The sequence below is a fragment of the Fistularia commersonii genome, chromosome 27, assembly GCF_037954325.1.
Source record: "Fistularia commersonii isolate RoL2024-O1a breed Wild chromosome 27, RoL_Fcom_v1.0, whole genome shotgun sequence".
NCBI classification, from domain to species: Eukaryota; Metazoa; Chordata; class Actinopteri; order Syngnathiformes; family Fistulariidae; genus Fistularia; species Fistularia commersonii.
This window is the reverse complement of record NC_141310.1, coordinates 11,846,120-11,867,828: the sequence shown is the minus strand read 5'-3', so window position 1 is coordinate 11,867,828 and position 21,709 is coordinate 11,846,120.

Sequence of the window (21,709 nt, the reverse complement as noted above, 5' to 3'; positions counted from 1 at the left end):
GGGGGGCAGATTATGAATGTTGAAAATGTAATTTCTATTACACTTCCATTATTCTTCTATTAATCACAGAATCATTCTCTCGGTGCAACACGCTCATGCACTATTCATGTGCATACAGGGGTGAAGGAGGGGAGGCGGGAGGGGATTAGAAAAGCTATTTGAAATGTTTAATTTACGGCGGATATATTCACCCGTTGAGTGGAAATGTGTTAATGACGCCCGTGTTATTTATTTTTTTTGCAAAAATTCCCCCGGCACGTGACCAGCGCCGAGACTCGGACGTCGGCGATTTTTTTTTTTTTTTTTTTTTTTTTTTTTGTGGGGAGACGACGGACGCTCACAAAGAACGCGGGTTGAGATTTAATGCATACTGATGACTCCGGAGACCCGCCATCGCAGCGGCAATTAAAGAGTGTTTAAGCCACGCCTCCTCCTCCTCCCCCCTGCCGGTGACTTTTGTTTAAAAAGAAAAAAATTAAAATAAAAAAAGGGTTTTTTGGGGGGAAATGCGCCATCCCAACCCGACACGTGTTCCTTTTTTTAAGCGACTCCATCGGCGTGTATTTATGCCGTTTATAAGCGGCGAGGCGTGAACACAAGGAAGTATTTTCATTTGTGTGCAATGAGGCTTTGACGTTGACCTCGCTATAAAAACACACACACACACACACACACACACACACACACACACACACACACACTCACAACGGCTGCGGAATGAGCATTCAGCGCCATCCAATTTGTTTATAGGCGTAAATAGATCTGCACAGACTGCGCTCATTATTGGCTCATTTGTTTGATTAACAATCCCATACACACACACACACACACACACACACACACACACACACACACACACAACTCTACCCGAGGCCTGAACCTTGGCCTCGCTGCAAAAGAGAGCAGGTTTAGCCGACGCCTCTTGGCATTGCGCGACATTAGCGCTATTTGCGGTGCACATTTTGATCAGTTTAAGAGTGTGTGTGTGCGTGTGTGTGTGTGTGTGTGTGTTTGCAGGGACGGGAGTCCGGCAGAAGAAAAAGATGTTTGAGACGTTGATGCACCTTCGGTTGTGAACAGCGGCGTCTAATTATAACCACGGGAATGTAGTCAAGGCCGTGGTATTTCAGGGCCGGAGAGGAAGAGGGAGAAAACAGTTCTAGCGGCGCTGCTGCTCTCCGTGAATCATATTCCCTCCGCGGTTTGGACGCCATTAAAACGGAGAGAGGACGGCCTTCCTCCGTCAGAAGCCACGGGGCGACCGTAAGGCCCCGTCCGAGAGAATAGGTGAAAAACAAACACACGCGAAAAAACAAGACGAGCTCAAATCGAACAAAACGGCGAAAGGCATTTGAGGATAGGAATAGAGATGACAAAAATAAGCGGGATGTGAGTGGAGTGATAACAAGGGTAAAACAAATATTAAAAAAAAAAAAAAAAATGTGATTTGGGGTGTTGGTAAGTCCGGGGTAAATGTTAGTGCTTCTAAATAGTGTGTGAATTGTTCAGAATCTGAATACCTTTTTTTTGCAGGGGAAATTGCTTTTTGTTGAAAGCAGCTCCTGCTACACTCAACTGGGTAGGAAACAAAATAGAACTATATTATAGAAAAATTAAGAAAAAATAATAGTGAATTTTTAAATTAAAATTAAAACAACAGGAGTGATCAAAATAAATAAATAAAAGTAAAAATAAGGTTTGTAAAAATATATGTAACGTATATACACGTGTATTTACAAGTACATGCATATGATTATATGTAATAATTTTGTGTATAAGTAGGGGTTGTTGTACAGTAAAACCATATATTTAGTTTTTTTTTTTATTCTATTCTTGTCATTGTTGTTGTCACTGTTTTTGTTGTTATTTAGTTTCGGTTGTGCTTTTTTTTTCTCCATTCTCTTGTCCATTCTTATCCTAATTATCCCTCTATTTATATTCATATTCACATTTATTTGACACTTATAACTGTTACGCTGCTGTGATAAAAAATTTCCCCTATGGGGATCAATAAAGTTTACCTTTATCTTTTACCGCTGTTTTTTTGCAGCATTTGAATTTTTTTCTGTGATGAAAAAGCCATATTCTAGCTATTTCTAGAAGAAAAAAACGGTAAAAAAAAAAAAATTAAAATTAAACTAGAATTAATTTTGATAAATAAATCACAAGCTCTCCTTTGTTACATTGCCTCCTGCGAAATATGTTGCACGTTTGGAACGACGATATGGTTTGGTTGGTCCACCTTTGGACAAAACCACTTTTGGTTTAGAAAACCATTTTCAAGCCAAAAAACAAACAAAATAAAAAACGCGGATGCATTTTTCTGAAGGAAAAAAACATCTTCAGCAGAAGATCCACAAGAATTTCGTAGGTACTATACCACCATAACGACTGCACAGCTAAATTCATCATCATTCAAGTTTCGGCACAGAAAAAAAATTTAAAAATCACAATTTTCAATAGCGAGTATCTGAAAAAATGATTCATTTAAAATGAAATATGTAATTTATTTCCATAAATAATTTCTATTTACTTTGAATTTAATCTGTTTCTTAATTTACTAATTTAAAAGACATTTTTTCAATGTTTATTATAAGTTACAAATCCAAACATTTTAGTACAGTTTGCGTGAGGTTTGCGGAGGGTTAATATTAATCAAAATTACCACGCCTCGCAGATATTCCCTTTTCCCGTGAGTGAGGATCCACTCTACTTTATTGATCCCTATAGGGAAACAAAAGTTATAACATCAATCAATATGTATATAAATATAGAGACAATTAACTGTTCCTTGATGTTGCTGATCTCTGTTGTTGTTGCTCATGTTGCTGCCTATTTATTCATGCAATATTTATATTCATACTTAGTTTCCTTTTCTTTTTTTTGACGTTATAACTGTTAGGAATTTCTCCATTGGCAAAGTGAACAACAGTAACCAAAACGACAACAACAAGATAAACATAAACAGATTGACAATAAGACCCACGGTGCAAGAGCACAAAAAAATGCTGAATAATTTTTTGGATTTTCAAAGTGACAGCAGTGCCAAGGTGCAGTTGCAGAGCAAAAAAAAAAAAAAATGACAGCAGTATGAAAGTGCAGTTGCATCAACAATTTTATTGTGCTTTTTTTTTTTTTTTTTTTTTTTAAGTGAATGAATCTCATGTGGAAATAATGTAACGGAGAGTCATCAAAGCTGAAGACGCAGGAACGGGCGGCGCTTTCGCGGCCCCAGAAAACACTTGGCACCCAATGAAAGCGTTGCTTATGCATATATCAGTTCCATCAAAGAGGAGATGGGGGGATGGTGCCTTTGTAAGAGTGAAGGGTGTGTGTGTGTGTGTGTGTGTGTGGAGGAGGGGTGTGTGTGTGTGTGTGTGTGTGCTCTCTGAAAGCGCACAACCTCATTATTCAGTCTATAGAACAGCACATCCACTTCATTGTTCTTCAAATCAGCCTCCCGAATTCATCCGGAGCCTTTTTGGAAAATAGAGAAGAGCAGAAGGTTCTCCACGCAACGATGAGTCAAGGGTGTCGTTATTGCCTTTTTAATCGTCTTTCTTATCGAGCCCTTTGACGTCGATATCATTTTTTTTTTTTTTTTTTTTGTCTTCCCAGCTCCACATCATTTGTCATGAGAGAGTCAAGGTTCGCGTCTAAAGACTAATTTTAAGTCTTAGACGAAGCTACGACTGAGATGTTTCTGTGGATCTTACATCTAAATTACAGGTGGATTCTTTCTGCAATTCTTTTTTCCCAGAAGCAGGTATTAGAATCAGAAGAAACAGAAAAAAAAAGTTGAGATTGGGGAGCACAAGGGTGGCAGCATCAAACTGTGAACATCAGAGAATAAGTTAAAAAACAAATACAAAATAAAAACAATAAAATAAAAAATAAGATAAAGTTATATATTGCATAATATCAATCATAATATCATAATAATATCGATAATATCAATAAATAAATCATTACAAATAATAATAATATTTAATATGAAAATAAAATACTATAAATATAAACAATGTAAAAATGATGATAATAATGATAAACAATCATATAATAGTGAAATAAATACTATAAATATAAATAATGTAAAAATGATAAATAACAATAAACACACACACACACATATATGTATATATATATATATATGTATATATATATTTTGTATCTTTTAATTTGATCTCATTTTTACTTGATTCGAGTTTTATCTTCTGCTTCCGTACTGTCTTTAATTTAATCTCATTTTCACCTGCTTTTAGTTTATCTACTGTTTTTTAATTTGATCTCATTTTATTGTTGTGCTCTGCTTTGCTTGTAAACTTGTCGACCCTGAAAATGAGGGAGACCTCAGTGGTCTTACAAGTATAAATAAAGGTTTGATGATGATGATATATATATATATATATATATATTTTTTTTTTTTTTTCCTATACTTTTCCTTTTCCTCTCAAAGGTGATACGTCAGAAGATTGGCATCGTCCAAGCCGGGCCGTTCTGCCTTGAGCTTCACCTCCATACCGAGCGGGACGTCAGTATGGCTCATCCACACCTCCAACAAATACCGTCTCTGCCGCCAACACCGTTCTGGGGATTGTTTGTCGACCAGGTTTCCTGTTTCCGAGCTCATCCATCGGTTGCCGGTTGATGTTGCTGTAAGCGATGAAGATGTGGAGGTTCTCTTTGGGAGTGAAGAGGATGGATAGGATCAGGAATGAGTCCATCAGAGAGACGGCACATGTTAGATATCCTGGAAGGTCTGAGATGGTTGGGTCATGTAAGAGGAGCGATAATAGACATATGGGTAGATGGATGCAGGATTAGAGTTGTCGGACAGGAGGTCTGGAGCAGCGGTCTCCGACCCCTGATCCTTTGGTCCAGGTCCGTCAAAAAAATATTCCCCGGTCAAAATGATAGTTTTTTCATGTTTTGCATCTTGTTTTGAAAAACAAGCGTTTCTGCCTTCGCCGTACTGCAGCACTTAACTCTGTCAGCGAGCTCTTGACAAAAATGAGCCAAAAGCAAAAGTCGCCGGGAGCTTTTTCGTGAGGAAAACGAGCAAACGATGAGACCGCCGAGGCGTCTGCCAGCAAAAAGAACGCTGAATTTAAAATAAGTTATCAAGATTCCCACCTAATTTACTGGTTCATCACAACTGGTGATACACACTGTGCATTATTGAACGGCTAATGAAGCTATGAAACCCTCAAATTGATTTTTTTTTGATCATTTTCTTATCTAAAAAAAATTATTTATTGTTTATTATTTCTTATTATAGTACAATCATAATTTATTATTATTATATTGTAAAAAAGTGTAATCGTATTCAGATTAAAAACTGTGAACGGACATACATTTTTATTATTTGAACCCTGTATTTTCATGCATAAAACAGGTCCCTGGTACAAGACCAGAGAGATTTATGGACGTAGTAAAAGAGGACATGAAGTTAGAGAAGATGTGCAGAACAGGGTTGGATGGAGGAGGTCGATCGCCGTGGCGACCCCTGAAGGAAAGGAAAACAAGATCCATCAGAGCTGGAAAAGGAGAAGAAGATATCGCTGTAAGCAGAAGACAAGGAGATCCTCAAACCACCTCGGGGCGTCACGGGACAAGTAATGGCGGCGTATTCGTGTCGGGCCCTCCTACCAGTGTCCCGTGTAAATACGGTGTAACCGTTCTCCCCGAAAGGCCGCATCAATCACGGCGGCCGTGACAAGGAGCCTTTTGTTCCGGACAAAGAGTGTAAACACAGCTGGAGGAACCGCCACCTCCACCCCCACCCTCTATCTCACCGCTACACCTGTCGGACACGCCGTAACCAAACCGGCCTCTGATTAGCCTAATGACACCAGTGTGTCGGTGTGTGTGTGTGTGTGTGTGTGTGTGTGTGTGTGTGTGTGTGTGTCCACCCGCCGATCCACCATTAGCGCTTAAATCCGCTAATTAAAGACACAGTCAACACATGGTCAAGCTTGACAAGGATACCCTCTCCAGCCCACATCACACACACACACACTCACACACACACACACATACGGGAGAATCCATCACTCAGCCATTTGTCATCCTGTTTGTTTTGGTGTTATTCATTATTTAGTGCGTCGCTCCCATGAGCGTTTTTCCAAAGCGCTGTCGCCGAAGACGGTTATCTGTTGGATTTGCCGAACAACCGTAAAAAAATAGAAAAAGACAGATTTTCCCCGTTTTTATCCGCCATGTTAATTGTCACCGCGACCTTCGGAGATGATTCATCGATTTTTAAATCTATAACTTTGAACTACTACTATTACAATACCATTTAAATGGCAAATGTATGGTACTTTAAGAGTGATTAACACCAGATTACAATCATCCGTTCACACACCGTCTTGCCGTGGACGCTCTGGTGTGAGAAGGAATCGGGGAATTGAACCACCGACCTTCTGCCGCGGCCCTCGACCCCCGGGCTGCGGTGAGCCCCAAAATGGAAAAAAAATGTCCACATATGAGGACAAATCTTGATTCCTGAAACAATATATTGGTTCTTATATTTGTTGTCATATTACTAATTTGGCAGCCATGATTGTAGTCCCTAAGTAAATGCTGTTTAATCAGCGAGATGCTGTTCATCGTTTACTTTGGCATGATTCGTAACCATAGCAACAGCGACTGAGGAGGGCTGAGCCCTGAAATGGTAATGAAAAAAAATTCAATATATGTGAGGCGTCCCCGTATGAGGACAAATCGTAGTTCCTGCTCCGATCCCGTACCTTTGCTCACACCCCCCTGAAAATATCAATGTCAATCCAAGTAACCGTGACAACAACAACAATCCAAAATAATAGGAATGAACAAAACAGATCAAGACAGACCTTTGGTAATCATTTGAGTAACCATGGCAACGACTAAAACCCCACTAACAACGGAGCAGCTAGTTACATTCAACATTATCAGAGGTAGCATGAGCTAAAGCAGCGATCACAAACCCCAGTTTGGTACCGAGATGCACATCATTACATTATTTCTGTTTTATTTATCATCCGAGTCTGAACAGTATTTTATTTTGAAAAATGACCGGATTCTCTCCATTACTCCGTGATACATTAACACTATTATTAAACCTGAAAGCTTGCAGAATAAGTAAAATTAAACGTCTTTGTAAAAGGGAAAGGCCCGGTGAGGAGACGGAAGAAGTGCCTTTGCACACTAAGAAAAAGAAAGCTGCATTTAACAGACAACGCCAGGACACCGACTTAAAATATGGATTTATGGCAACAACCGACTCTCCAATGAGACAATGAAGCCTTTAAAAATGTAGCCTGCATTCAAAAACTAGTCTATGGAGTATTTTGAAAGGAAAAAAGCAGGAATATTTATATATTAATTATTATTAATAATAATATTGATATGGATTTTTCCGCCACACTTTATAGGCCGGTCTGTGAAAATAATGTTTGACATTAAACCGAAATAAGCATTCAAAATTGTTATTCAGATGGAATATTTAATTCAGACCCCCCCCCCCCCATAATAAAAGAAGGATCTATCAAGGACGAACATTTTTGTTCTCCATATTGAATTACATTTTCCTCGAGTTTATTAATTTGCATGACATAAAACGTCATTCTGATTTGTTTTGACGTGACGGGCTGTTGTTTTTTGGCGTCTGGCAGGTGGCTCTGTCTGCGCTGGCGAAATTAAAAATCCTATTTAATAACATTTCAAGCTTTCCTGACACACCAAGACGAGTTTTATTTATTCCCGCGGGTTCGCGATACGACGTCCCCCGACCTTTCACCCCATCTGGGTCGGAGGGGAGCAGTTTGAGGAAATACCAGAAGGGATGATAAAGCCGCGGCTTAAAAAGAGAAGCGGTTTTGAAAAGAGAACAAGGGAACGAATTCGGACGAGCAGCAACAAACAGGAAGTTAGAAGAGGATCTGACGAGGGAGCGGAAGCTGAACTAATGACGGAAGTCCAGACGGCGGTAGAACAGGAGGCGCATCGGGGAAGCGGGTCGGGCTGACGAGGGCTAATCAGCTGACAGGTGAAGGCAACGAGCGGTCGGGGAGGGAAGAACCAGCTGGAACATCCACACAAATCACCTGCGAGGTGTAGAACACATTTAGAAAAAGGAAAAAGTGAACGAAAACAAAGTGAAATTGAGGTCAAAGTGGACAGGCGGCTGTCCGATGGACCCTCATGTAAATCACGACATCGTCGGCGTACAAGGGCGGTTATGATATCACGGTTATAATATCAATTATTATGATTAAAAAAAAAAAATCTGCTGTTTCTGCTAATGGATGTCCAGATTCACTGGAATAAATAGATTCTCACCAAATAACTAAAATCTATTACTGTATATGACCTTCAAAAGTAAACAAAACACAAATAACTGGATTCCTAATGTGTGTAACTCAGTTAGTATATTTGCTATTGTATATTACCATATTTGGATATGACTGGATTCATAAGTTTATGGAAAATGAAGGGATGTTTCAAGTGAGAGATTTAATTAAAACGGAGAAAACTCAAGTGTACATGCATAATTTTTATTAATTAAAACAATGAAAAAAAATGTATATTGAGTTCAGTTAGTAAGGTTCAATTGAGAAATTAATTTTAGATAAATCAATGAAAACAATTGTGTTATGATTAAACATTATTAAATGAAATGAATAAACCCATACTTCCAGTCATGCATATTATGTTAAAATATATAAAAAATATATATATCATGGTGAAAAGAAAAACTAAAAATGCAATAACAAACTAATTAAAATGTGAATAATGGGTTTTGTTCAGTCAAAGTAGAACACAAACTTGTATTTATTTAAGAAAAAAAACAGAAATCAATGCAAATGCATGACTGGAAAAATAATGATAATCAAGAAAAAAAATAGGAGCCAAAACACCCACCAGCCGTGTTTGTTTAGGTTACGATACTGCATACATATATGTATATAAAATGTATAATTTATCACAAGTGCATGAAGTTTCAGGAGACGGATGGTGATGAAATCAGGGAAAGACTCAGACATTTAAAAATGCACATGACGTGCGCTCCTGGATCTTGGCACGACACAACACGCTTGAACGTTGTTAAAACATGGGCTGAGGTTGGGTGGAGGGTTCGGGGGGGGGGGGGGGGGCTCGTCTGGGCGTGGGTGTGTGGGCGGATTCGGGCGGCCGCGAGCATCTAAATCAACAGAAGGCGAAGTTTCAAATCTCATTAACAACTATATGTTTTCCAACTCACATCCGAGCGGCGGCGTTTTTTTTTTTTCCCCCAAACCCGACCAGACTGCAGCACCGCACACTGGCTGTGGAGCATTATGTGCACCGGTGGATTTCATTTCAAGGAGCTGCTGTCGGTGATAATAAAACGCTCCTGCCAGCATGAAAATATGCACACACTTCGATACGCCGATGTTCGCCGTTCCCCCGTCGTTGCACCGGAACATCTGGATGTTTGACCCGGAGATGGAATGCAGACGTCGATAAACCCTCCATATTTTGTTTATCGTCTGCGAAGAATTACAACCTGATATCACGCATTTGCAGTCACTCGTTCCTGCGCCGTTGTTATTTTTCGTCGGTCAATAAACGTGGTTGTTAGTAACCCGTAGTTGTCTGAGTATCGGTGGAACGGCAGCGACCAAAACACCAACGCTGATATTACTCTGAGTTCTCAAGACCACTTGAAAGGCCTCCACCAAAGTGTCAACCACATGATCGCTCCAGAGAGATAAGGGAACCGGGAACGTGGTGGTGGTGCATCTGGTGGAATATCTCTGCAAAACTCTCCGTAATCCATCCAAAAATTGGACGGCTTTATCAGCCTTTATCAGGGTGATGAACCGACGCGCGGGCTGATATCGCGGGGAAACGCCGCGTCATTGCTTTTCATTAGTTTGTGGGAAATAACTTTGGATTTTGCACGTGCACGCGCACAAACAGCCATGCGGGAGGACAAATATCCAGTGATTATAACCCTAAGCTGACGTTGATTAGAAAACTCAATTACTTTTATATTTTCCCAAGAAATAGAGATGCCAACAGGTGCAACATGTAGCACATACTAACAGAATAGTTGTTTAAAGCTAGCTTAAATTTTATTTTATTTTGCTTTATTTTATTTTGTTTTAATTTTAATTTTTAATATCAACTCTAATATAGCTTGTCTTGAGGCCATGAATGTACCTATATGTGGGAAACTTAATATAGGACCCACCCCATAATAAAACGAAGCATCTGTCTATTTTATTTTATTTCATTTTAATCTTTAATATTTTATTCTTTAATTCTGCTTATATAAGTGAATGTTTGTGAGCTGTGATTTTCTGTTAGAACACCAAGTTAATACAAATTGACAAATTATGAAATATAAAAAAAAAAAACATTAAAACTGAAATCCTGAAAGTTGGTCAAAAATCATGCATAAAAAACATGTATAAAAAATTAATTTAATTTAATTTAAAAAAAATCCCCAAAATTAAAAAAACATTAATAAAAAGCTGCATAACGCTCTCAAAATCAGGAAAATGCGATTCCTGAATTGGAACCAAAAATCATTAAAAAAAGTGAAAAACGAGCCCACATAAATAAATAAAAATCACCCAAGTCACTCGAAGTTTACTACAAGGAGAAGAAGGAAATTTGCATTGCAAAAACAAAAATAAATTCACATAGAAAATCTGGTCTAAAACATTTTCCAAACCTCGGACAGGGCCGAGAAAAATAAATGTGTCATGACCTGAAATGAAATTATCCAAAGATCGGAATTGGAAATATAGAGGGGGGCCTCTTCCGGTCGACCGGCCCGCGGGCCGGCAACCGTGGCGATCCGGCCCTGAGCAACATTTACGACGGCTCACCTCCACCTCCTCCCTCCCCTGCGAGCCGCTGAAGCGCAGAATCCTCATCCGAACCTCCCCGATCAAACCCGGGGTAATAATCCCACCTGTGCTTTCTTTGCTTTGACAAGCGGAACTTAACCCGCCGCGAAAAAAAAAAAAAAAAAAAAGAGCCGACCGCACTTAACAAATCCGTCGCCGCCGCGGCATCCTTTGGTTTCGGAGCCGATCCGATGTTCGGCCCGACAACCAAGTTGACGGGACGGAGGCGGCGGATAAGCGGCTAACAAGAGCGCATCGGCCTCCGACGCCCCCCCACCGCCCCGCCGAGCCGCGTGACCCGGCTGACCTTGCGGGGATAATGCACTGTCGCTGATATTGAGAGAGCATGAGAGTGGGGAAAATTCAATTTTGATTCGGCGGAGTAGTTTCAAGTGATTTCGGCCTAATGGAATGGAGGAGATGTTGCATGCAGAGGTCACCCCCGGACGGCTGCGCGTTTTCTTCGTCTTCATCTTCCTCCTCAGCCGCCCGCTATTATTATTCCCTTAAACGGGATTTGGTATTCAGCGCAGAAGCACATGCCGTGTCTACTGATTATTTTCTATTTTCGACGGCATGTTGCTACGCGGCTAGCCCGATACGCGCCGCAATAGCAGGCATTAGCACGAGAGTATTGTCGCTGTCATTTTACACGTAACCAACTGATTCTTTTTTTTTTTTTCTATTTCATTTTATTGCCATAAAGATCATTTCCTCAATATTTAGGTTTTCCCGGCTAAGCTCCGATGCAGGCGTTAAAAAAAAAAAAAAAAAAAAAAAAAATTCAAAAGATACCGTTCATGAGAGAGATTGAAGGGCGACAGGAAAAAAAAAGAAACTAGCTGTTTTTTTTGTTTTTTTTTGTTTCTTTTTTTTTGTATCATGAGTGAATGATAGGCGTCAATATTGAGCTAAATCGCCCCCTGCAGAGGAAATCCTCCCGCTTCAATTTCACCCCGACGTCCACGGGACTTGCATCAGCAGCACCTCATAAAGCCGGCGCTCTGTTTACACAGCACTCTGTATACAAGCGCTCGGACCCCCTCCCTCCGTCCGGCCGGTTTCATCCATTCCTTGATACATGACAGTTACAAAAAACACCCGCAGAGTCACATGGAGCTGAAAAAAAAAAAAAAAAAACCTGCGATGCACGGCGAGTCTGAATTATTTACCCACAGCGGTAGCGGCGGCTGCAGAGGAAGGCTGGGAGTTTACATTTCGGGCTTCTTTCACATGACAAGTCTTCCTCCTTAATGCACCGCCGGTTTCGCCCTTTTGCTTTCACCCCGACGCCGAGTCTGTCCTCGCCTTGAAGTGCAGCTTGACCTCTGACGACTTTCTATTAATATCTTCTTTTTTTTTTTTTTTTTCCAAAAGAGTGACATTTGCGGAGGTTTTTTTTTTTTTTTTTTAAACGAGTTGTCGACGCAACCGTGTTTGATTCGGGTGAACGGGCGCTTCGGTCGCACCGTTTCTAAAGGCGGTATTATCTGCAAAATGGCCGCGGTGTGAAAGGAAGTAGCGAAACCAGATGACGAAACCTGGGGTTAAAGTTTGGCTGCAACGACTAGTCGATGGCAAAATCGGTCGATGACTATTTTAGCATTGGATGCCATTGTGTGCAACTCTACGCCGTGCAAAGCAACTCTTTATCCCAAATTTGTGGCCCAGAAAACGCCGGACAAACGCTCCAAAGTCTGGGAAGGTTTCCTCCACGACACGACCGAGAAACGTCTATTTTACCGCCGATCGCGACTCTGGAGTCGTTTGTTTGACGAACTCGTCAGACGCCGAAGGTGTCTTGCTCAAAATGCACTTTTATTCTAAACCTAATGCAAGTCAAAGTCAGCTTTATTGTGAATTTCTCCAAACGTACTGGACATACAGAGGAAACCTGAAGAAGTTTCTCACTTTTTCATTTTGACATGAGATTAAGCAAATAATAAAGTTCACAATAAACAAACAAACATTAAGCTATAAAGCAGGGGTCCCCAAACTTTTTCCCGCCAGGGCCAAATATCTTTTCGCTTCTCTGACTCGGGGCCCGGCTGGTTTGTAACAAAAAGTGTGATGATCGCAGAGGCGTCTGAACGTAAACATTTATTGTTTTCCAGAAAGCCACACATAACCAAAAATGAACCCTTTCTGGGATCTTGACAGGAAAAGAAAATCTGAGAATAAACAATAACATTATTAATGAAAGAAATAACACTATTTATCATATAAATAATAATCAAATAACCCTTTTCAAGTTTTTCACAGGAAAAAAAGAACAAGGAACATTAACTTTCTTGCAGACACAATTGTTTACAGCTCTCATATTAAATTCACTGTGAAAACCAGAAAGCAAGCAGGCGATGAAACCCAACTGAAACCAACACCTACCAACACAACACATTTCACTACCAGTATTGTTATAGAACGGATTTTATCCCGGTAGATTTCATTATAATTATATTTGTATTATTATTTGTATTATGATTATAAAATCATAATGCATCTCTGGTATTGTTCGGGGGACGGGCAAAATGTGGAGGCGGGCCGTATCTGGCCGTCGTTTGGGGACCAAAGCATAGTTGCCAAACTCTGGCCCGCGGGCCAATTTTGGCCCGCAGCATAATTATATTTGGCCCGCGAAGCCCTACTTAATAACTATTAGAGCTGGCCCACCTACAGCGCATGCACCGCTAAGTCAACAAATTCCAGAACGCTCTGCTGGTGTTTTGGCGTGAAAATCACAACAGGACCCATAAACGCCCTCTCCTGCTAATAGAAGTCATAGCGAACTTATGCTAATACCGGCAGGGTGCTACCCATCTGAAAAGTGGCGGAAAGAAGGGAGATTTTTTGGACAGACAGGTGGGAGGGGGAATATCTGTTGACATACATACAGTTTTTAAGCTAAAAAAAAAGTTAATTTTTATATATGGAGGAAGATTTTTTTCATTAAATATCAATGTTGGCCCGTGACTTTGTCCCAGTTTTGGATTTAGGCCCACTGTGTATTTGAGTTTGACACCCCTGATAGAAGATATAAAGTGCACGTAGATACAACCTACCAGTGCTGAGGTGAAAGAATGACAGAGATTTTATTGCATAAAAAACAGAAATGCAAAAATATATATAATTTGAATTTTGGATCCAGAGAGTAGCAGCAGTTATCTTTGCAGTTTTGTGCAAAAACCAATCATTAAGTAATAGCATAAAGTTGCAGAAAATGAAGTGGATTTAAAGGCGTAAAAAAGTCAGTATATAATATATAATATACACTGCTCAAATAAAAGGAACACTAAAATAAAACATCCTTGATCTGAATGAATGAAATATTCTCATTAAATAGGTTGTACTTCACCTAGTTGAATGTGCAAAGTGCAAAAAAATAATACAGAATATTGCATCATTATTGATATTAATTTGAATATTTGTTTAACAAAGCTTCTTTTATTACATTACATTACAGTCATTTGGCAGACATTTTTATCAAAAGCGACTTAAAAGAAATTCTTTTACGAAAAGAATCAGAAAAGATTATGGTAAGAAATTGAATATGTTGCAATAAATATAAATAACAGCATTTGCTTTTTTTGGACAGTTGATAATCTGACTAGTTGACTCGTCCTTACAGTCATTGACCAGTCCTTAGCAGGTTTATGCTAATTCAGCCGACGGCATGTTCTTTTTAAGTGCTCGCCGACTGCGTCACCCAAACCAGAATTATCCGCGTATTATAATCCTCACCTGGGGATAAAAAAAAAAAAAGAAGTTGTTCCCTGTGTATTTATTGTGCACGTGGCCTCGGCCGCATAGATCTTCATCAGGATAACGAACAGCAAACGCAGGTACGCTCATTAGCCAGGGGGAGTGACAAAGTGCAACATTTATCCTCATACCGGTTGCCGAAAACACAATTAATTACCGGGTCCGTGATTGATAGCGAGTGCAATTATTCCTCTAAAATTCCTCCGGGCCGACGGACACCGGGGGGGGGGGGGGGGGGGGAGGCGACCGGCCGGGTGTGCGAGCGCCTGCTTGTTGTTAGGATGATGATCTTTTTGATAGAACTCCCTGTTTTGTCTTCCTGTTTCACCCATTTAATGAGAAAAAACGCTTGTAGACACAAGTTTGTCATCATCGCCGTGAACCGTTGCGACCCAAGATATCTTATGAAACATGGGTTGGGGTTGATTGACACGTCGCTAAGGCGCCTTTTACACGTTTTTGGGTGGAAACGCGACTATTTCCATTCCGTCTTGCTCGCGCGTCGACACCAGAGTGGCCTTCGCGGCGGCTGAAAAGGGAACGAAAAGATTTGAAAATGCCTCGGTCTCCATGGTGACCGGGAAACACACATGCGATTCGTGATGGGAATTCCGGCTCTTTTTGGAGAACCGGCTCTTACGGCTCGGCTCACTCAAAAGAGACGACTCTTTTGGATCCCAAACGGCAGTTAGTATATTTACTATTGTATATTACCATATTTGGATATGACTGGATTCATAAGTATATGGAAAATGAAGGGATGTTTCAAGTGAGAGATTTAATTAAAACGGAGAAAACTCAAGTGTATATGCATAATTTTTCTTAATTAAAACAATGAAAAAAAATGTATATTGAGTTCAGTTAGTGAGGTTTAATTGAGAAATTAATTTTAGATAAATCAATGAAAATGATTAAACATCATTAAATGAAAGTATGAATAAACCCATACTTCCAGTCATGCATATTATGTTAAAATATAATATATATATATATATATATCATGGTGAAAAAAAAATTAAAAATGCAATAACAAACTAATTAAAATGTGAATAATGGGTTTTGTTCAGTCAAAGTAGAACACAAACTTGTATTTATTAAAAAAAAAAAAAACAGAAATCAATGCAAATGCTTGACTGGAAAAATAATGATAATCAAGAAAACAAATAGGAGCCAAAACACCCAGCAGCCATGTTTGTTTAGGTTACGATACTGCATACATATATGTATATAAAATGTATGGCTGCCAAACTGCTCTTTAGATTTTTTTGTTGCTTTAATCGACATTATTATTACCAATAATAATGTTAGATTATGCACAAAATGATTTAATAATTAATAAAAAAAAATGTATTATACTACTATATTATAATACCCTTTATTTTTTCGCTCTACAGTGAACTTTTAACTAATTTAAACTTTTAACTTTTTTATACTAAGCAACTTTAAAGTCAAGCAACACAGAATCCCTGAAAAACACACGACTCAACAAAATGTAAATTAAAAATATTTACTTTTCAGTTCAACAACAAAAAAAAAAATGAAATACAAGAATAAACTTTTAGCGTTTTTATACGTAACACATTTAAAGTGAAACAGAGGATCCCTGAAAAACACACGAAATATACATTAAAATATTTAAGATCTACAAAAAATAAATTATAAAATACAAAAAAAATTTAGCCTTTTATACACTCAACAAGTTCAAAGTCAAACAATAAAACAGAATCCCTGAAAAAAAGAAAAACAACAAATAAATTAAAAATAAATTAAAAATATTAACTCTTCAGTGCTATAAATAAACTATAAAATACAAGAACTTTTAACTATTTACCAATCAACTTTTAACCAATTCAGACTGAAACAACACAGAACTCCTGAAAAAAATATAAATTAAAATGTGTAAAATAAAAAGAAAAAGATCAGCAATCTCTACTGAAGATTAGGATTTAGAAACACCAAGTGCAGACACAGAGACGACACCACACGTATTGACCAATCACGTCCACCTTCAAGAGAAAAAAAAAGCGTCTGGAAGGGAGCCGGCTCCTGATTGGTGGTGAGCCGGCTCCCCACCAATCAGGAGCCGGCTCATGACGTTCACTTCGGAGTAGTTTATTCACCAATTTATTGGCAGCAGTTAACATGTTTTGTTTAGAATATCACATCAGCATTTTTTACATATACAAACTGTTGCATAGAAAAAAGCACATAAAAAAAAAACCTTATTATCTCTTCTCTTTACTTATTAATGAAGTCCATGCGCCGCTCCTTCTGAAGCGGTTTTCCTTTAGCTTAGCATAGTGGATGCTGATGTTGAGGCTTTCCTGTTCATTCAAAGCCAAATCTATCCTGGACATCCCGAATGTTTTTAGCGCAATTTGACTTTGAATGTGAGCAGCCGACCGCTCATGTTTGATTGTCAGAAGTTGAGAAAAGAATGCAGGAAAAGCAGAAAAGGCGCTTTCTTACCGGACATCCACACAGCAGCCTTTTCATGTTTACCACTCCGTTTGAAAAGACCGAGTCTTCCGTCTCCTAGTCTGAAGCTAATCCGTTAGCGCCAGCGTCAGTCTTCCCTTACTTATTATCTCCTGCTTCGCCTGAAAATCCAGTTTAGAAAATTCTTTCAGTTTAGCTATGTAATCCTCCATTTTGGAAATAAAGCCAAGCAAGAGGAAAAATAACTGGATGGCTTCACTTGACTTGCTAACTGTTTACAGTAGCTTGCTATTGCAAATTCTATTATTCTTTAGCCGAGTGGTAAAAAGGCTCCCTGGGATCAGCGGTGCCCCCTAGCATGAGGCACCGTCACCGTGTGCCTCACTTAGCGGTGTCTTCGCTTCCGCTTTACTATCGCTTGGCACGAGAAAAACACGTTATGGTTGTTGACGAAAAAAATTATACACATCAGCTAAAGTATGGAAATTGAGTTCATATATTTTAAACGTGAAATCCACAAAGAAAGCAATACGATCTCAGCTGCATAGCATGGCAGCGCAGTTATTGCGCAATCCATAGCGGGGCTCCGCTGGCTGCCGCGTCCCCGCACGGCTCTTCTTTATATTTGAAAGCTAAATGTGTTTTTTTTTCAGCGATTTTTTCTTTTTTTTACTTTTTTTATTATTATTTTTTTTTATAGCACAAATCACTGAATAAATAGAACCATTCAAATTATTTTTTCAATTGACTTTTTTTTACTTTCCATGATGCCAGCTGAGGCCCAGCTTCACCTGCCTCTACTGACCGCACGTCACTGGTATCTACTCATGAGTAGGTGGCTTGACCTCAACGGCAATGGCCGACTCCAGATTTCTGGCGGTGCTGCTCGCTCTGTTGGCTCTTTCGATGCTTCGTCGGCAAAGTGTCCATAACCCTGTAGTTCAGGGTCACTCCAAGCAGAAACTCCGCCTCACCGTCGGCCCATTGGTCGCCCTGGTCGACCTTCTCAATCGCTGTCCTGTTTTCGTAACCCGTAGACAGGAAGTGTCTCTCGGCAGGTGCTTGTTTTAGTCCAACGCAAGATCACACTGCTCACTGCTGGTCTGGCATGTGTGCCGTTTCCGATCTTTCCGATCTTTTCCTTTTCGAGTAGGGACGTCGTTTTCAAATGGATTCGAAAACAGCAACTGAAAGTGAAACTGAATGTTGTCACGGCAACAGCTAAGAGGGAGGACCCAGTCAGTACGGGTCATCTGGCAATTTGGAGTAAAGTCTCAAAGAACATTTGTCTTGACAGAAACTCAGTCTCAAAAATTCAGTAATTCGTTCATTTTTCAGCGAGAACAACATTAGTTTCCTTCTATTTGTGTGTGTTTTTTTTGTTTTTTTTTCAGGGGGGGGGGCTTCCAAGGTCTTTACTTTCTCCTCACCTCCATCTCATCTGGGAAATACGGCAGAAAAATTCTGAATGAATGTTATGACAGCCCTTTCAGGGTGGAAATATTTCGGGAGGTTCATTATCTCGCGAACCAGCGCGGAGACACATTTACCGTTGTGTGTGAGCGGAAGGCAGCGCTTCTGTGAAAACGGTGGGAAAATAGTTTCCTCTCTGTCATCCACCTTCCCCGCAAACGTAATTCGCGGCGACTCCGTCTTCTGTCATTTTCCTCTTGGCATATTTGACGGCGAATTCTGGCGATGCATCGCAAACGCTAAATCCCGAGTCCAAACTGGGCTCGAATCCAGTTTGTAACACCTGACCTTGACCGGGTGACCTTTCCTCAAATGGTCAATCCTAACATTTCTAGAACACATGATTCACGACCGGCATCCACCGTGGAAATCCCTTGACTTGTGATGAGTGTAATCAATACCGCTCATTTTATATTTATTATATACAGTAACTGCAGAAAAATTTGTTACTAACAATTTGCACAATATTGCACAATTTTTGTAAAACAATTTATATATTCTCTTTTTTTTCTCTCTTTTTTAAATTTTTTATTTGTTTTTTATTTTATTAATTTATTTATTTGTTTTTTATTTTATTAATTAATTTATTTGTTTGTTTATTTGATTATTTTTTATTTATTTATGTATTTAATTTATTTCTTTATTTTGTTATTTTTATTTCTATTCTTATTTTACTATATATATATATATATATATATACAGTATATATATATATTCTCTTTTTTCTCTCTTTTTTTAATTTTTATTTGTTTTTTATTTTATTAATTAATTAATTTGTTTGTTTATTTGTTTATTTTTTATTTATTCATTTATTTGATTTCTTTCTTTCTTTTGTTATTTTTATTTCTATTTTTATTTTACTTTACTCTTGATGTTCACATGTTCACATCTTAAATGCCGCCACCCCATGTGGCCCCTAATTGCCCCTCAGGGACAAATCAAGTTTTTCCTGATTCTGACGTTAAATTATTCATTCATTCATTCATTATCTATACCCCCTATCCTGCAGTTGTCATTGGACGAGAGACGGGGTCGTCAGCCAATCACAGGGCCACATCTAGAGACATTCGTTCTCCAGTGAAGCTTTTGCTTGTTTTTGGACCTTGGGAGGGAAAAAACCCTGGCAGACACGTGGAGATCATGCAAACGGCCTCCAGTCCGAATCAAACCGGGGATCTTCACCGCAGACGTAACACCGTGAATTATTCACATGCTTTCGTTTTTGTGTCTTCTCGATTCGGCTCGGTCAAGTTGACCAAGCTAAAGCTGCCGACCCCGACGAAAAAAGCTCATTCTGTCCGTTGACGTCGGAGATCCTGATGTTTCGCTTTAAGAACCCTGTCTTCGAAGAGGGGGGTGAGACTGTTAGCGTTCCTTCACCCCGACAGTGAGAGGCGGGGAACGGTAAATTTCAGTAGGAAACGGGTCTGCAAGCAATTTTCATCAACTGGTACTGTTTCAATAGTGCGCGTGTGTGTGTGTGTTTGTGTGTGTGTGTTGCGCTCGATCAAACGAGCCCCTCTGTCCGAAAGTCAACAAAGGCGATGTCTTCCTGCATGCAGTTGTTAGAAATGAGCTAAAATAGAAAACGGCGAAGCTTCGAGCGCGACCGAAAACCCTTGAATCCCACGCGAGTGCGTTAATTATGGAGGAATGACCGAGCTTTAAAAGCTCCGTGACGGAATCCCGAAGTCGGCCGGCGAAGAGGAAGGGGGGGGTTACCAATTTTATCCAAACGAGAGCTGCAGCGGCGCCGGCGTCGAAAACATATGGCGTCTCAGACGTATGTTCCGTATGTTCGCCGTTTCCGGACGTAACGACGGCGCAAACCAAATTTCCAGGGTCGTTTCTCTGTTTTTTTCGCTTCCGAAAGAGGAGAACGGCGGGGATTTGAGAGGCGGTGGGGGCTGATTTTGGCTCCATGTCACAAAGTCAAGCCAATTGGCGCTGGCTGACAGGGAGAAAAAGGCAAAGGAGATGGACTCAAAGTGACAGGACAATGACAAGGGGTGAGTCACGGAGGAGGGGGAGCAAAATAAATCAGTACTCGTGATCCACCCCGTCCCTCCCCCAACCCCTCAGCACAGATAACATCAAATTACTCACCATCTATAGCACATTGTGTCAAACTCAAGGCGCGCGGGCCAAATGCGGCCCGCAAGAACGTCTCAAAAGGTCGGGGTGTCTTAAAATACACTGCTCAAAAAAATAAAGGGAACACTTAAAAAACACATCCTAGATCTAAATGAATGAAATATTCTTATGAAATACTTTGCTCTTTACACAGTTGAATGTGCTGACAACAAAATCACACAAAAATGATCAATGGAAATCAATTGTATCAACCCATGGAGGTCTGGATTAGGAATCACACTCAAAATTAAAGTGTAAAAACAAAGTCCAGGCTGATCCAACTTTGATGTAATGTCCTTAAAACAAGTCAAAATGAATCTGTGTTGCTTCCTGAGTGGACACTATGATTTCACAGAAGTGTGACTGACTTGGAGTTACATTGTGTTGTTCAAGTGTTCCCTTTATTTTTTATTATTTTTATTATTATTTTAACGCATGCATTGGCAATAAAAAACATTTCCCACGACTCATGCCGATCATGTTGCCCGTGAAGTGAGACGGCAGGGTATCCACATTAATGTCATTTTCAATATATTGAGAAATATAAATGATCCTTGAGATCATGTTTCAAGAAAGATGGGAAGGCAAATACATTTTTGTGCTTCAAGGAGAAAAAGCGGTATGTTTTTGTGTCATGAGGCGGCAGCGGTTGTCAAAGAATACAGTCTACTTGACACCAAATACAAAGCTAAGTATGCTAAAGTTAGCCTTCCAGAAAAACAACACACTGATACTGATATAAAATATATTTCTTTATTCACTCGGCTAGTTTGATCGATTGATGATGTAATGTTGGTTTCCTAAGGATTTATGCTGTAACAGAGCGTCTAGCAAACATGTACGCAAATGCATATGGAATATTTTGGATTTGAATGAGTAATAAATTCAGAGTTTCTTAATATTTAGGAGTAGTTTCATTTATTTAGATACATCGATACTGTTACCGTTCCACGTTACGCCTCGACGAAAATGAGTTTGAGACCTCAGCCGATCGGATCCTGCCAAAAGCGGAAGATTCAGGC